The following is a 16,304-nucleotide window of genomic DNA, read 5'->3' as shown; positions in this document are numbered from 1 at the left end:
AGCTCTGTTATCACTGCTGTTATACTGAGATCCCCAAGGAAGAGAGGACAACATTTAATTGTGTTTATGCTAGTCAACACTGTATACAGAACAAAACATGACTGTGTACGTGCATGTTGCAAGACACCTTTATGCACAACGTGCTATATATTTTCCCTTCAACTCTCTCATATTGGAGAGAATAAAGTCCGTTAAAAATCTTTTCCTCTGGGATTCCAACATAGCTGTAGTGATAATAGAGAACTAGGTTTCATTAATATTTGATGAGTACCAAGCACAATGGCCCCGATCTTCACTGAAGCTACAATAAAAATAATAATAATTAGAGCTGATAAAAATGGGAAAAAATAACAAAATCTGAATTGATAGGAAAACTTCTATTTTCTAAAAATATTTGACTATCCATAACAATAAATATTAATAATGGTGATTATAGACTTGCAGGGGACAGATGCTTCAATAAGCATAACCACACCTGTGTATGCATTTTTTCTGCTTATTTGTTCTTACATAGTTAAGTGATAAGTGTGAAGTTACGTTGACAGAACTCATGGAGTTTGTGATCCTCCAACTCATAGAAAAGACCCCGAGTAAAGTGAAGGATTTTTGGGTAGGATGCCATTCTCTAGTTCTTTGCTAAACACATGGGATGAAATCCTCACGCTACGAAAGTCAATGATGCCTGGATTTCACCCATTGTCTGCTGCCATAACACCTACCACTGTTGTCCAGTTGTGTTTCTTTTAGAGCTGATAAAATTTCAAATTAAAAAAAATTTCAATGAAAAAGGGGGATACATTTTTTTCAAAAAACTTTTCACAACACATTTTTCTATTTTTCCACTAGCGCTAGTCTCTTTTGTTGTCCAGTATCAGTACAGCTGGGAATTAAAGTTGTGCTTTTGCGAATAAAGTAAAAAAAATGACAGGAAACTCTCCTCGTTTGAGGTTTCATTACAAACTTGAACCTGAGACTAGATTTCTTGAAAGACTGGCTAAATTGTGAACTTTTGGAATCTGGGGCAGTTTACGATTTCACATCCAAACAATATGCAATTTGTGGTTTCACAAGATTTTGATGCAAAACTCAATGGTTTTAACTGAGTTTTGCTCTGAGTTTTTGAGTTCATCTCTACAGAATGACACTGATGAGTTTCACATAGCACTAACAAGATACTTTGTAGCCAATTCAAATGCTTCATTTTTTTTTCAAAGATATACATAGACATAGCTACACGAGGTGACCTGGAAAAAGAAACATTTAAACTTAGCCTTCATTTAAACATCTCACTTTAAGATTGCAAAGTAAGTAAAGGAAAATACTACAATTTACCAGAACAAGGTCAATTCCACAGTAGAGTAGAGTTTTCCTTTTAAAGGTTAACTTCTAAGGGGGTTAAAATATTCCTCTCCACGTTAAAAACTGACACACACTAGAAGTTTGTCTTTCAAAATCAAATACAAGAGTCGTATTTGATCGGCCACAAACAAAGAGGGTGTGAATAGATATATTTTTTCCAAAGGCAGCTGTTCTAACCTGCCATTAAAAAAGTGTACATCATCAATTAGTTAATGAACCATAATTGTGTAAATTTCACTTATTTACTAGTTGTTTTATTTAATGTGGCACATAAATATTACAGTGATGGGCATACTGTAAGAAAGAAAAACATAGCTAGAGGGATTGACAGAATTGCATGCAGTATATTCTTCTTTTCACTGTTCCTCCATTACTATATGAACAATCCTTATAGTACTTAAATAAAGGTAAAAAAGCATCACCAGAGCCTTTGGAAAATAATTTTCATGCAAATTGTTAATCGCTAATATCTCAGCCACATGGTAAATTATCATAATCTAGCACATATTGACGGAACCTACTGCACACAGATATGACCAGTTAACACTTAATTTTTGCATTCCCCATTTATGCAATTAATTAGAGAACACTTAACATTCTCTCTAACTTCAAGCTCTGCATGATCATGTTTGATCATGAGGGAATTTGAAATCATTTATGGAGCCAAGATTTAAATACAAGAGGAAACTGAGATGGTGAGTGTTAGAAAGAGAAGCATGAATATATTACATGACAGACTAAGCTGTTTGCATATGAAGAAGCCAACATAGATAGATAGCAGACATTTATTTAGACTAGGATAAACATATATCACTACATGTCAGGTAACTTTTGATCGGATGGGAAATATACAGAGATAGTTATATGACCTGCTGCTGTTCTAGTTTACACCAGTGGCTGAATTAGTCCTCAGCTGCCCTCTGGATTGAGGCAGCACAATAATGGATGTAAGCCAGTTCTGCCCTTTTAACCTCACCTTTTGGGCCTTGCTCCAAGTACAGCACAGACAGAGTCAAGGATCTGACCCACTGACTTTTTCCTTCTGATTCATTTTCCAGGGTAATTCATGTCCTCAAATACATAGGCTGTTGTCCTACTTTACAGAGAAGCCACTCATTTGATATGTCCATTTCAAATAGGTTCTGTGATCTAGGACTATAATAAGTGACTCATTGTTTGAGATTGGTAGCTCCCACATTGTCTTGAGGAGAGAAGATCCAAAGATCCAAGACAGTTATCCCTGCAACCAAGATATAGCACAGCCATTTAAACTGCTGAGAGGCTGGTAGCACCAATAGGCTCTGTATGTGGGGGAGCGGGGGTGGTGGGAGGTTGGCCTGTCTCTCTGCTTTGAAACTATTTGGAGAAATACTGTATTCATAAGCATCCCGACAGTTATAATTAAATGGTTAGGAAATGACACCTCTGCAGCAGGTTTGATAGTTGGGGGGCTTGCATCCTGGTCACTTGGTTTCATTAGCCTTCATATTTACACTGGCCTTGGTGAATGTCCTGGTATCATTTTTCCTTTTCTACAAGATTTGTAAGTTCATTCATTAGCTGCCTTCCCCTCAGAGATCATTTCCTAGGACCAGCAAACACCATATTTGCAGATCTGTATTGTCTTGACCCAAACAACACATCCTTCAGCATGTACTCAGACACTACTGTTCTGCATGTGATATAAAAACCACAGACAGACAGAAGAATCATCTTGGTGCCTGGTTCTATCCACAGTCATCCACTAGAGTGACATAAATTACATTTGTATATAACAAAGGGCCAAATCCTAAATTCATTAATTCTCTCCCTACTGAGGTCCAAAGGAATTTTGACAGTGTAAGGCTTTCAGGTCAGGATTTGCTCCCAAGTTAGAGTAAGGAGAATGTAAAGAATCTCCTCTATCTTATTTTTGTGGAGATCACCAAAGAGTGTTTGTTAATGTACAGGTAGCCGTAATCACAGAACCCATTCTCCATATGAGAAAGGGTACCTATTTTTTTCCCTGTTGAATTTGAGGATTCCTGACTGCAGTGGACAAAGCATTATTAAATCACGTCATTAGCTTATGCGCAAGATGAAACCCTGTGTTTCAGGATAGACTCAGTGGAGGTACTGCATTGCAAAGCTGAGCAAGGATCTCTGGGGGCCTTTACCACCTACCAATCCAAGCTCCAATGGATGAAGTGACAGGACCCTATGAATTTTAAATAGGCACCAGATCACATTACCTCCCAATCTAACAGTCTAGCTGAGCCATCCTACAGTTATACCCAAAACCTAGCAGCACACATAGGAGGTTGAGGTGATGCTGGGTTACAATAGAAAGAAGCCTATTACTATGCAAGTTCACTGAAGACTGCGTGTTTAGAGAGTCATCTATGACTGTGGCTAAGCTTAAATTTTGGTTTTCAAGAGACTAATGAGCCCGATTTTCATTGGTGTTGAGCACCTACACCTCCAAATGACTTCAAATGGATGCCTGTTTAGCGATGTTTCTAATTAACATATCACAGACATTTCAGTACAGATGTGGCCAGGCCCACTTTTCTGCATGGTGCAGGTTCCTCTTGCTGCTGGGTGTGAGCTACTCCTCCTGGAAAGTCAACTGGAGTTGAAGATGCTCAACACGTCACAGGAACAGGCCCTCCCATTTTTAATGCAAGTACTTGCTGTAGTGTTAAATAAGCAAAATGCACTGAGTGAGGTTTGTCAAAGGCAATTTCTAACTGTGGCAAGTGATAACAGCTCCTGTAGAAGAGTTACCATCATGAACCTCTCTCCTCAAATAGAAAGGGGGCCAGATCCCCAGTTGGTGTATTTGTACCAGCTACTGATCTGGCTCATGATGCTCAGAAACAAACCCATTCATTGACTGGTCACAGCCAAGGTGAAGACTATAAGCAATGACTGTGTTATTCTGTACAAATACCAGTCTGATAGTTAAAAATATCAGTTTGTGTCATTAATGTCAGCCTGTCTCTTTAAAATCAGACATAGAAACAACTTCTTCTTGTTAGCTACATCCACTATAATCCGATAGGTGCTGTAAGAAGCTGTAATATTTAAGGTCTTTTAGCTGGTACCTCTAACATCCTGATTATCCGTTAAATATTAAATGCTTTCAATATAGATTCATAAAAGAGGCTAATGATCTCCTGCCACTTGAAGGATGAAGATGGTAAATGATGACTGATTTTTGTTTTGTTTTGATTCTGCCAGGCAGGCTGATGACTTTATATTCTGTGTCCATGGCTCAATGACCCACAAATCTCCTTTGATATGCCAGGCAGCAGAGAGAACCAAGCTGAACGGATCAGAAGGAAAGTGAAAGGGATTCAGCAAGCCCCCCTACACCCCCCCCAATGAAGCCATCATGTGACAGAAATCCTAAGACTCTGCTGTGAAAGGGGGGTGGGGGAAGGGAATAGGGCATTGTGGTGGCACAAGCTGATAGAGACGTCAGAGCCGCTTCAGTAATCTCACGACGCTTTGGCCCAGTGTGGGGGCAAATGAGGCCCATATTCAGCATGGCGTGACAGGTAGGACCACCCCGAAAAAGCTGTGAGGGGGCAGGCAGTTGGACAAATCAAAGCAGAAGAAAGTAATTTTCGATAAATTAAAGAAATCTCCATGGAAATTAGCATGAAACATTTTCTAATCTCCCGCTTTTCACTGCCGACAAGGGTCACTGGTTTAACTTCTCTCTCTTATTTTATTATTCCCCAGCCACATTCCTCTGCTTTTTTTATATCCTTCAATTTTTACTACCTCTTTTTCTTCCAGTCTATCATTTTTAGCCTTCCTTACATCAGCTTCTTAACCCTTTTAGGACTTCCACTGTTAAATATTCTCGAGAATTAACTGATCCATGGCAGTTTAAAAGACATGCTCCAAAGCAGTTGCCATTTCTAAGAATCTGTCTATTGAGTGGGCCGTCATGTTAACTGTGATCAAAGTAACATTCCCTTCATTGCAAAAATTGAAAACCATGGTTTGGTTTGTTTTTTGCAATCTCCTTTAAACTTATAATTAGACCACAAATGCTGTTAGAAGCCTACAGCAAGTGCATTGTTGGAGGTAAGGCTGCTAAGCCAGAACATGATCAGTTTTTAGTTATTTCAAATTTGTATTTAAAGTATCTTTCTCTTTCTCTCTTTGCTACTCTGTCTTTGATATCAGAGGGTCTTAGGAATAATTCCTTTTCTTTCACACACTTTGTTTTAGAAGTTCAAATCTGGGCACGTTTTAAATTAAGTTGATCTGAGGATGTATACTTTTTAAAAAGGTAGCAACATCTTTGTTAGTGAATCTGACATAGCAAAGAGGCTGCCATGTAAATAATGATTACATGGGTAAAGGAATAACATTTCTCATAGGAATAACATTTCTCTCAACTTTCTAGTTAAGTGCATTAAACAAATAAAACTACAGTGGTCCATGATACAACATTTAGGCTAAGGAGAGACAAAAAACAAAAACAGAAGCATGTACTGTTTACAAACTAAACAGCTTAAATGCCAGATATATAATCTAATCATTAGAATGTTTAATTTCATCAAGAATACTGGGTCAAATCTACAGTAGGGGTCAAACTCATCCTTTATGACTACTTAGCAGTAAAATGGAGGTTATATGCCACATTTCAAACCCAATAAGTCTTTTTGTGCAGCATACCTATGCAAGAAAGATTTGCAAGACCTCCCCTGAGCAGCGTAAATTTGACAAACTGAAGATATCATAATAATGTTGCACAGGAAGAGTGAAAACTTTAAAATGGTTATTAAGGATGATGTAAATAGTGATGGCAAAGTTAGTTAAGTCTTTGTCCCTCCTCCTCCCCCCAAACTCCCTTCAGTGCTAGATGGTATTGCCTGTGAGAACAATGACCCCAGATGTTTCATGATAGGGTATAGGAGTGTGTTCCTTGGAACGGTTTTGATAAAAAGTGGTCCAAATGTGTCATTTGCCATCAATATGGAAAAGAGTTATATTTAGAATGAAAACTGGTAGAGTTTCTATCAGTTTTACTACTTGCACAAGCAGTGTGCTACATGTCTCATTTTCTTGAACAAGACAGATGCCTCTGGTGTGAAAAATACAGATGTTCGCGTATACAACAGACAACTGTGGTTTATCAAAAATACACTACTGGCACTGACTGATGTCAGGCTTAATCATTCAGCATTCTAGTGGGAGCGAGTGAATTATTGGATCTTAGTCATGAGTAGTTTATGTTTAAAAAGTAATACGTCATCTTCTTTCTTCTTTATAGGGGTTGGAAACTATTGAGCAGACAGCAAAGCCTGAGGCTTTAGGTAAGAAGCTGAACGGAACCCAGAAGTGAAGGTGCACAACAAGAGGGTATAGACATGGACAAGTATCCATGTTTTTTTCTGAAAAAAATGTCAATTCAAGAAAAAATTCAGCATTAGAAATATTACATTGAAACATGGAGCCCTCGGGCCGGGGGAGGGCAGAGGAGGTGGGGGAGGAGATGGAACCTATGTTTATTTGAAAAATAAATTTCCATATGTAATCTCAGCAAAATATACATTACTTAACAATTATGTGTTTAAATCTAGGCATAGTTTAACAAACAGATTCTTAATTTATTCACTGCTTATCATATTCTAGATGATGTTTAAACAACATTACCCACGCACACACAGGACTGCTTTATTAGTTTAGAAGAATTCACCTGAAGAAAGAAATTATTTTTATTCCACCATTTGTTTTTAGCAATCATAGATCAGGTGGTATGCACCCATGTTTGGGTTCACCAAATTGAATCATTCATTTCTTCTGTCCTATGTTCTTTCAGCAATAGCATTAAAAGTTGCCAAGCAGATATAAGTGCACTAACAAGGCATTAAAGTTGCTCAATATTTTGCAATATGAAATATTTATTTAAAATTGTTCAAGAAAAAAAATTATATCAAGCCTGCCCATAATTTGATAGAAAAAATACTTTCCCTTTAAATAAAAAATGACTAGCATGAACCCAGGTAATATGAAAAGAGGAAGGCATGTCTTGAAAATATCAAGCCAAACCTGAAACTTATTTATATAAGCTACGAAGCTGAGATCAAATTTTAGGTCCGTGGGGCTGTTAACTCAAGTAACATTTGATGGATCACTGTATTGTGCAAAATGACTATCATCTACACCCAGCTCAAGTGCAAAGCTAGAAATTTGAACACGCTGTTGATCTCATTAGGAGTCACAGAGGTGCAGTACATTGTCCCACTCAGTCTTCAACCATTGTTGCCAAGTGTCCATGATTACATGTCAGAGATTTTGAGGAGGGAATCTTTTGGAACATAATAAATAACAGTCTTATCTTACACATTTTTTAAAATTTGAGGAATGTAATTTTGAGAGGTAATATTAGTTACCCAGTTAGCTCAGCACCCCATAGGAGTGGGTCCTGTATATCACTGTAGTGAATTACTGCAAATATAGGATCTGATTAGATAAAAATTATCAAAGGGCTGGAAAGAATGGGCCAGATTCTCCATGGTGGCTGTTTGCATTTCACCACTGGCAAAATCTGGCTCTAAAGTTGCTCAGCTGACCAGGTAGAATCAAACCAGTGTAAGGATAATCCTCTGGTGGCTTAGACCCTGACATGGGGGACTCTTACACCCCTTACCCAGCCTGCTGTTGGCATAGCAGGGGTAAGTGGGTGTGGCCAAAATGACCCTGCACCATACCAATCTTAGGCTGCATATTTTGGCCCCTTGTGACTATTTGTAGTGAGCTCAGGAGAAAGACCCTGCAGTGGGGAAACAGAGGTAACAGGATCAGGGGAATGCAAAGGTACCCATTAAAACAACCTTGCACCCCTTGCTTGACTTACTGCATTTCAGCCACACCCTAACATCTAGCCCACTGACCTATGAGGAAACATGAACAGAGATGAAGATGTATAATTTGGTTAAGTGATTAATAAGGAGGCCATGACACCAGTCTTCAAATATTTGAAGGATGTAGAAGAGGACTGCATGTAACTAGGAATAAGAAAATGAAATTAAGGAAGAAATACATATTGGTGTTCCCAACTGGGTCATATCATGCCATCGATAGTTAAGCAGAAGGTGCTCAATGAGAACTCTGCTTAAAAAACAAAGATACTAGTGAGATCCATCAAGCTGTGGAATTATCCTCTGGGGAAAAAGTGGAAACCCATTGTTTGAGACATTTGAAATTAGTCTGGACAAAACACTAGTGCAGAGATCAATCCTGCAGTGGCATAGGGTAGGACAATGGAGGAAAGGTAGATGACTTAGTAAGTCTTTTCTATCTCCAGCCTCTATGATTCCATGACTTCTGAATCATGGAATTTAATGATCACTGGGAGTCTGAGTAGGAATCCAGATTTTATTTTCATTTTTAACTCAGAGACAGATCAAAACAGCAGCAACCTGTTGGGTCAAAAAAGGCCCTATGTGACCTCGGAGACAAAGAGCATAGTAGTAAGGAAAACCTTTTATTGATGTGATAAATGTAATGTTTTTTAAAACTCTGGTGACTGGACTAAAATGAAAGAACTGAGAAAGAACTCTACATTGGCTCAAAGATACAAGTGCCTGGGATATCTTCTTGGAAGTGGCAAGTTTTGTGCACAAGTAGAAAACTCAAAGCAATTTAGGATTGCCTAAGAAAAGATAACAAGAAACAAATCCACCATCTCCTTAGTTCAACAGGATAGTACTTCATATTTATACCATAGTTTGACACCATCTCAGTACCTAAGGTTTCATATACTGTACAGAATGAGGAATCTGAGAAATTATTCCTTTATCGTAAGATGCATTTACATAAATGCCCTCTCAATTAGTCCAGACTTTGAGAAGCCCCTTAAAGTCAGGTGGCTAGCGTCTTTAGTAGAGAGAAACATAGTTTTACTGCAGGAAGACAATGGTCAAGAACAAGCAATTGACTTCACTAGTGTGAAACTTTTCTCCCAAGAGACTCGTTATTCAAGGACTGAAAAAAGAATGGCTTTCCATCAAATGGACTTCGGAGAGTTTCAGGTACTATCTCCAGGGGCAGGAACTTGTATTAGAGACCAAATAGAGATGTTTACAATAGAACGAGAGAGAAAGAGATAATTTGTACTGTAGGAGATGGTACCTGTCCCTGCAGCCATATACATTTACCATTTTTCATTGACCTTGGCAACAGAATATGGCAGTAGATTTTTTCATGAACAGAGGAATCTTTTCCACTTTCAGGAGAGGGACAAGGCAATGTAATGACGAGGGCTCTTTAACTCCTGTAAGCTGGAGCATGGCTGGGCAGATGGTTTTCTCTCTACCTAACCTAACCTTTACTTGTCTCACTCAATCACTCCAGCAGCATCATTTGTCCTTTATCTCTATGCCTGGACTGGGATTCATCTGGAATGAATCTAGTTTATAGGGTGGGAATCTGGCAGTAGGAATGGAGGTATGCAGCAGCAAGACTATGCTGTAGCATGTCCTTTGAAATGAGAGCCTACGAGGTGCTAAATATTGAACTCTTCCATTTTCCTTGGCATGTGGTTTGTGTTTATTGGTGATTCTGATGGATCTGCACCTGTGGAAAGATTTTGATTGCGTGAGAAAGAAGCCATTTGGAAAGCAGGTTAGTAAACAGAGGGCTATGATTGGTGGAGGGATTTATGGGTGGGTTCAAGAACCCTGTAAAGTAGGCTCCTTTCCCCAATTAATTCACCTAAGTAAGGGAGCCCAGAGGGAAGATCTGGCAGAATTCTTAAGGCAGCCTGATGGAGACAAAGAGCCTCTGTCATTTTTCCCTCTAGTTTTGGCTGTTCATTCTCTGGAGTTGAGCAATGCTCATCGTTTGGATTTGCAAAGTTTTGTGCAAACATTTTTTTTCAGTTCCTCCCCAAACCCTAAATCCTTTGTGCTAAATTCTGCCCTCACTTACATCCCAGAAATCCTGTTTTGTATTACAAGGAGTTGCCCAAGTGTAGGAAACAGGTAGTTATCAATGGTTCCATGTCTAGTTGGCAGCCGGTATCAAGTGGAGTGCCCCAAGGGTCGGTCCTGGGGCCGGTTTTGTTCAATATCTTCATAAATGATCTGGAGGATGGTGTGGATTGCACTCTCAGCAAATTTGCGGATGATACTAAACTGGGAGGAGTGGTAGATACGCTGGGGGGAAGGGATAGGATACAGAAGGACCTAGACAAATGGGAGGATTGGGCCAAAAGAAATCTGATGAGGTTCAATAAGGATAAGTGCAGGGTCCTGCACTTAAGACGGAAGAACCCAATGCACAGCTACAGACTAGGGACCGAATGGCTAGGCAGCAGTTCTGTGGAAAAGGACCTAGGGGTGACAGTGGACGAGAAGCTGGATATGAGTCAGCAGTGTGCCCTTGTTGCCAAGAAGGCCAATGGCATTTTAAGTCCCCCTGTTTTTTCCCTCTGCAATGAAAAAAAACCCCATCCCTTTCTTTGAAGAAAAGCCCATGTATGGATTAGAAAGTCAAGATCTGAAGCTCATGGAGTTTAATTAGAATCATCCTGCTGGGGAGTGCCTCACCACGGAGCAGGAGCATGCACCTCCAACATTTCCAGGGAATGTCAGATCCTAGGAGATCTTCAGGTGGCTCAGATACCTAGGTGCTTCAACACTATTCCCTGATTTCTCCTATTCCCTGTCTCATTCATGACAACATGACTCCCTTGGGACCCATATTCCCCTGGACTGCTGACTCCCTACACAACTACATCATTGCTTGGGTGGCAAAATCCCTACAGGGGAATGGAGGAGAAGGAGGATGTCACAAAGAGCAACCTTAGCTCTCATGCACAGCACAGTAAGGGTATGTCTACACTATGAAATTAGGTCGAATTTATAGAAGTCTATTTTTAGAAATCGTTTTTATATATTCGAGTGTGTGTCCCCCCACAGAAAATGCTCTAAGTGCATTAACTTGGCGGAGAGCTTCCACAGTACCAAGGCAAGCGTCGACTTCTGGAGTGTTGCACTGTGGGTAGCTATCCCACAGTTCCCGCAGGCTCCAGAAATGAGATTCAAAAGTTTGCGGTTCTCTTCCTGTCTACCTGGCCAGTGCATCTGAGTTGAGAGTGCTGTCCAGAGCGGTCACAATAGAGCACTCTGGGATAGCTCCCGGAGGCCAATACTGTCGAATTGTGTCCACAGTACCCCAAATTCGACCCGGCAAGGCCGATTTAAGCACTAATCCACTTGTCAGGGGTGGTGTAAGGAAATCAATTTTAAGAGCCCTTTAAGTCGAAAAAAAGGGCGTCATCGTGTGGATGGGTGCAGGTTTACATTGATTTAACACTGCTAAATTCGACCTAAAGTCCTAGTGTAGACCAGGGCCAACACTTTATCTTCAAAAGTGTGTGGCCTCTATTATGCCCGGGAGGTTTCTATAGAATGAGAGGAACTGAGGGGGAGCACGGGGTTTAGGCTCAATCTCCACATACCTATCCAAATAAACATGGATTTAAATCACTAGAATTTCCACTGTTTTAATCTCCTCCAAATGGAAAAAAAAGAAAAAAAAAAAAAAAACCCTGACTGGCTGATTTGGCCCAGTCTGTATTCTCCTCCTGTTGGATTCTGTAGGCAATACATCCATGACACCACAGACACTTCCATGGCAAGACTGAACAGAAAGAAGATATGAGGGGAAACGCCCTTCAAAAAAAGGCAATTTAGGCCAAGGGAAATGAGAAAGTCTGGCTATCTCTACCTTTTGTAGAAACCTCACCTCTTTTCCTTTAAATAAACTTTACTGCAAAGGGTGTGATTCTGCTCCCACTTACACTGTGCAAGTCAAGAGTAAATCCACTCAGTTATTGGCGTTTTAAACCAGTTGCTAGCCAGCATGAAATAGGAATTAGACCCCAAACATATATACAGTACAGCACTGTATGTGTGTGTATGAATAATTAATTGAAGTTATAATTATATTACTCATTATAGTGGCAGAGATTTTATTCCTTTGGTGAGAGGTTAGTTGGGCTTTTTTTCTGTTTTGACTGTTTCAGCACATCAGGCAGTCATTTAGCATTCAAGCTCAAAGTCTCTTTTTTTTTTTTAATGAAAAATTGTTTAGTGCTCCTGGGGAGAAAAAACACATTTCCCTTTACCTGGTTCACCATTTGTTGCTTCAGGGACAACAGATTATTGAGTAGGCTCCAGGAAAAAAAAATAGCTTAGTTGTACAAAAGGAAAATTTGCATTAAATCATTTCAACTCTTTGAGAAAAATTGTTTGCATTTTCTTTTTTCCAGCGTTCCTTTTGAATGTGAGACAGAAGCAGTTGTGCTAGTGATCATATAGCAAGCCCAATTCAGTATGGATGCGCTTCTTAACTTGTCAAATTTCCTTATCCCTGCAACCATCCAAAGAACTTCTCCTCTTCCTCCTTCTCCTCCTCTTGCTGTAATGATTACGTTCACAGTGCACACAGAGAAGTTAGATAAAAAGATAAATACTCTCGCAGGAAGGTTGCAATGAAATGTTACTTTATTTCTTAGAATTCAGAACAATACACAAGAACCCCAAAACAGGGAGAGACAAAGCAGGCTTCTCCCTAAAACAGAGAGGCACAACTCACCCCATCTTACTCTAGGCTGGTTGGTTGCTGACAGATGGATGCTAGACCCAGATTGCCTGCTTCCCTACAAAGCTCCCTGGCCCTGCCAGCAAGGAGGGCCAGGAAACTGCCCTGAAATTTAAGGTGACAATATACAATTTTAACAGAGTTTTCAACATGGCCCAATTATTACCTTAATTCTTGGGCCTGACACTACCCAGGGATCCCACTATTTTGGACAGCATTCTCACCCAAGTTGAAAGAACGAGGAATGCTTGTGGCACCTTAGAGACTAACAAATTTATTTGTGCATAAGCTTTCATGGGCTAAAACCCACTTCATCAGATGCCCCTGAAAGCTTATGCCCAAATAAATTTGTTAGTCTCTAAGGTGCCACAAGGACTCCTCGTTCTTTTTGCTGATACAGACTAACTCGGCTACCACTCTGAAACCTGTCACCCCAGTTGCTTATCCTAGGAACTGCAAAAGGCTGAACATAGCTTGTGCTGTTGAGTAGAGAAACTTTTTTCTGTATTTAAAATCCCCTTAGGGCAGCATTCCCAAAAGTTTGAAAGCTGAGCCACTCCCCCGCTTCTGTAAAACAAAGCCAATCATCTCCCCTTACATCCCAGCATGTTATCAGAGCAGCATGGGGGAAACGTGCAGGTCCCAGGTTTTGTGCCCCCTCAGCTGGCCTTTCATGTTCCACCGCGGGGACATATTCCATACTTTGGGTAGACCTGCTACAGGCCAACTCACTTGCACGTTTCCTGTTAGGTGAGTTGGGTTTCCCCTTTCAGGGCATGAGGCAAAATTCCCACACCACTTTGGGTGTAGCCAAGCATCATCCCTTCTCCTCTCCTCTACCCTCAAAACACAGGGGGAGAAATCCTGGCCCACATTGAAGTCAATGAGAATTTTGCCATCAGCTTCACTGGGGCCAGTTTTCACCCAGGGTCTTCAGTCTGAATTCTGCAGAGTCTACTCCTTGATTCCAGCAGCAGCAGCATGAGGTGGAACTATAGTGACAAACCACTGGCTTGGGCCCCAGGCTTCCATCATTATATTCCACTCTCACGTCACTTTAGGACTTCCCTGTGAGTTACACTTGAGCCCCGGGTGCTCAGAAGCTTTAAAGTTTACATAGATTTGGGTGGCTTTGGGCTTCCCTGGCAGCAGCATGCCATGCTCTCTGGGGCAAGCCTAATGGGGAAGCTCCAGAGCATGTGTAAAGTTTGAGATGAGCAGCAGCTGGGTCCTGCCTAGAGCCAGCCACCTGATCTTCGAATGCACGGAAAGCTGTGGGGCACAAAAGAAAGCCTGGAGCATGTTTGGAGGGAAGATTGATCTAATCCGATCTGAACCTGGAAAATGGTCAGTTTAGTTCAGATAAGGAGGGTAAAGGATGGCACTGGTGTATTCTAGCCAGGAATTGACATGCTGTTGTATCTGTTGTCCAACAATAAGATCTAATTTAGCAAGGCTATAGGGCCATTAGTTTTAGGAGATAGCAGCCTCTTCTTTTCCCTTTAAAGAGAGATCTTTTGATCCTATATGGACAGTCACTGTCTGTTTCTTTCATTGTGTGGCATAACCCATTTGTTTTACCCCGGAGATGGAGCGTTTGATCTGATTCCTGGCCTAATGGTGGAAAATAGGAACGAACTGGTGAAGATCAGGGTTTGCATTAGATGCACTGCAATAAAAAAGGAGCTTCTGAAAGGGGAAAAAAGTCCTTCACCGAGAAAAGACATGTCCCAGACATGGATGTGTGTTTCTGTGTACACCAGAGACAGAAAGTGAGTTTGTAGTTGAAGAGCTGAGTAAACTGAGACAAGATTATGGGATTAATCAGAACCAGACAAGCAGGGCCAGGGGAATGGGTGTCATTTGCATGGGCTGGCATTACTAGGCCCAAAAGCAGCGCAGTACAAAATCCTTCCCATGAAGAGCTTTTCAAAGGCCCACGGTGCATGGAGATAAGAATGAAGGGTTAGGGACTGGCTAGGAGAAGGAGAAGAAGCCACTCCTTAGACCATGGGAAAATTATTTTAGGGGATCCAGGCCCCTAAGGGTTGTTTGATTACTTCAAAACTTGTCAGTGACCTTTCTCTTTCATTTTTACTTGGTCTTCATGACTTTTGACACTTTTACCATGACAAAATTACAGTCACGACATGTGCATCCAGCAGGCAAACAGGTCAGGATTTATCTTTGTAGATCTACTGTATCTGGTTAACACTTTATGCCTCTCTTCTAAAAATAATCAGGGATGATTTTCTGCCACAAGAAACAGCTACTAAATCTTCTCTTTGCCTTCACCTCAGCTCAAAGGATACCACAAAACACACCTTTTCTTTTGCCCTGTACACTTACCCTAGTTCAGTGCTTCTTCCTGTTCAACTTACAACTCCTCCCCCCACCACCACATAACAATGCGGTACTTTGATTTGATCTCTCTATTATAAATACTGCATATGCAAGAAGAGTAAATAGCCATTGGAGTTAAGAGATACTGTCCCAACCCCAAAAGATCAGTCTCCTACCTCTTAGACTCTTGTCTGTCACACCTTTATCGCACTATACTGCTGTCTGATATGCTTTCCCCCGCCTCTGCAAGGCCTAAATGTGTCTATGTGAGCACAATAGGGGGATGATATTCACCCTCCTGGGATTTGTTTTCATTGCCCATCAGAGATTCCTGGTTTTGCAGAAAGGGGTCTGAAAACAGGAGTAGCACATGTGCCATCCAGTATTGCCTGGCATAGGGCCTTCTCCTGCTCCACTGAAGTCACTTGGAGCTTTGCTACAGTCTCTAACAGAGGCTGAATCAGGCCCACAGAGAAGAGCCATTTATGGGCCAAGTTCTCTATTGGTAAATGGAAATAACTTCAATGAAGCCCGTGGACGCGGCTTATTTACACCTACAGATAATTTGGCCCTATGTCTTCAGGATGTTCTAAGTAACACCCAGCTCCTGCCTTTCCAAGGACATGACCCTAGAGCGGTTGTGGGAATAGATAGGGCTAAACAATTCAGGGATACAACATGAGTTAGAAACTTCCTCTGCCAGTCCCTGTTCAATTCCATCTGTCTACTGAGGGCAGCGTTTATTGCCTTAAATATTGTACCCAGGCAGTGCGGTGATGGGTGTGAATAACAAGAGAAAGAAAATGAAAAAAGAAAAAAAAATCTAATTTTGTTTTACAAAATAACGAGCAAAAGGGTTTTAGAAGATAGAGACCCACTCATTCTCAAGGTTTTGTTCCTCGTAACTGACAGTGTACTAACTCCTTAAAAGGAATGGAGAGAGCACGGTAAGTGACAGAGAGGTGACTTTTCTCTCCACAAAGGAG

The 16,304-nt window shown here is 40.8% G+C and overlaps 1 long non-coding RNA gene across 1 annotated transcript in view; it reads left to right on the top strand.

Moving 5' to 3' along the window:
• The first annotated feature begins 4,820 nt into the window (after positions 1 to 4,820).
• Positions 4,821 to 16,304, top strand: part of LOC142073503 (uncharacterized) — a 110,225-nt gene continuing 98,741 nt past the window's right edge. The window contains exons 1-2 of the long non-coding RNA XR_012670387.1: positions 4,821 to 4,901; positions 6,635 to 6,677. This is a non-coding gene — a long non-coding RNA (uncharacterized LOC142073503). The remainder of the gene's footprint in view (positions 4,902 to 6,634; positions 6,678 to 16,304) is intronic.

Source organism: Caretta caretta, chromosome 10, assembly GCF_965140235.1.
Source record: "Caretta caretta isolate rCarCar2 chromosome 10, rCarCar1.hap1, whole genome shotgun sequence".
In the NCBI taxonomy this organism is placed as follows: domain Eukaryota; kingdom Metazoa; phylum Chordata; order Testudines; family Cheloniidae; genus Caretta; species Caretta caretta.
Note: the sequence above shows the minus strand (reverse complement) of the source record. Positions and strands in the feature narration are given on the sequence as shown.